Below are 1,740 nucleotides of genomic sequence, written 5' to 3'. Positions count from 1 at the left end.
ATATATGTAACGACCCAACTCCTTATACTGAATCGAAGTCATTACTAAATATAGAACAAGTGGTTTAAGTCATAAAATTTATTAAAACGCATACGGTTTAAGAAATTTCATTTATGAAAAATTAAACAAGGTAATCATGCAAAAAAGTGTAAATGCATTCTGAAGTCCTACTCGGGCCCTATCTACATAAAAGATGGTAAGTAATGAAAAGTACTCGAACTCAAATGCGAAAGTCTGAAATAAAGATAAGCGGAAGCGGTAGTCCCTATGGCCCTTCACGGTCTCACTTCGGGTCGCTCGCCAGCTTGCCCTTGCCCTTGCCTCGTCCTCTACCTGAAAACATAAAATGAAGAGAGTGAGTATAAAAATACTCAGTAAGGGACCCACTACTAGTCCCACTAGGTGCCTGTTAACTTCCTGTTAGAGTCCTGATAACTGGTACCCAATCTCTGGCACGTTCCCGAACACGTGCAATCATGCGCTCCCGTAGGAACGTAACTCTGGTCTTCGGTGCCCCGGGGGACACCTAGGACAGTCGGGATGCGAGGACCCCGTCGAGTCACTCGAGTCATATCTATATCCATGCTAGACTGGTGTCCCGTCGGACCACACAGTCCTCAATAGGTGGTGATCCCGAAGGACACCCATGCAGGTACGACTCTAACAGATTAAGATAACAGGTACCCTAATTGCAGTATACATACACATGGCATCAGCATATAACATGTCACATAAATCATCTCTACACTCTCCGTCCCGACATTCGTCGTATAGCCATAACAGCTCTTGCCACACATAACAGGCTATAGTATAACTATATCATCATTGCATCATACTATCATTTATCTCAGGCAACGTACTGTCTAATCCTTAACATGAAAAGTCGGGGCATACATAGTCTCATACTTCTAAACATGAAGCTAGTAGTAGAATCTCTTACCTGGAGATCTACTTGTCGAGTCCTAACCGCGAGGCAGTACGCTTTCCAAGCGACGAAGTCCTAACTGTTTAATATGCCAAAATTCGTAATTAGGTCGCCAACGACTATCGGTTCAAGACTCATTTGAAATAACTTACCCTAGAGAGGTTGCAGTGCTCGAGCCCCCCTGCTGAAGAATTCCCGCGCTGCAGCAATTACTTGGTCCAAGACGTCCCTTAAGGAAAATAACTTAATTTTAGTCCCAAGTTAATTTAATTGACGTCCGAAGCATGGAGTCTTACTGGGAAATGCCACAATAATTAATTAAATTACCAAAATTTAGGTGGATGGAGCCAATTTGGTCTTGGCGGCTCGGCTGGAAAAAGACAGGGACCGGCTCGGCTTGGCGCAGGCGCGGCTCGGCTCGGTACAGGAAGCTACGCGTGCGGCTCGGCTTGCAACAGGGAGGAGATGCGGCTCGGCTACGCGGAAACGCGCGGCGCGGCTTCCCACGAGGACGCGGCTCACGCACGGAGAGGGCTGGGCGCGGCGCGGCTGCACGCGGAGAGGGCTGGACGCGGCGCGGCTTCGGCTTCGACTTCGGGCTCGGGCGCGCGGATGAGGAGCGGCTCCGGGTTCGGGTTCGACGGCTGGAGGCACACTCGGTGTTGGCTGCTGGGCTTCAGTCGGCGCGACGGCGCGACAGCCGGCTGACAGATGTTCCGGCTGCGTCAGATCCAAGCGGCTCCTTTCGGCTTGATCGGAGCAACGCGACGCGGCTCGGCTATCCTCCTGATCGAAGCGGCGCGGCGTCGGCTGTC

General features: G+C 50.4%; 1 long non-coding RNA gene across 1 annotated transcript; it reads right to left on the bottom strand.

The window, feature by feature from the left end:
* Positions 1-203: 203 nt before the first annotated feature.
* Positions 204-1,155, bottom strand: LOC127150649 (uncharacterized). The gene is made up of 3 exons (XR_007823249.1): positions 1,078-1,155; positions 941-1,004; positions 204-333 (listed from the first exon to the last, which is right to left on the bottom strand). It is a non-coding gene; the product is annotated as an uncharacterized LOC127150649 (long non-coding RNA).
* Between the last annotated feature and the right edge of the window lie 585 nt (positions 1,156-1,740).

Source organism: Cucumis melo, chromosome 8 (genome assembly GCF_025177605.1).
Source record: "Cucumis melo cultivar AY chromosome 8, USDA_Cmelo_AY_1.0, whole genome shotgun sequence".
Lineage (NCBI taxonomy): Eukaryota > Viridiplantae > Streptophyta > Magnoliopsida > Cucurbitales > Cucurbitaceae > Cucumis > Cucumis melo.
Note: the sequence above shows the minus strand (reverse complement) of the source record. Positions and strands in the feature narration are given on the sequence as shown.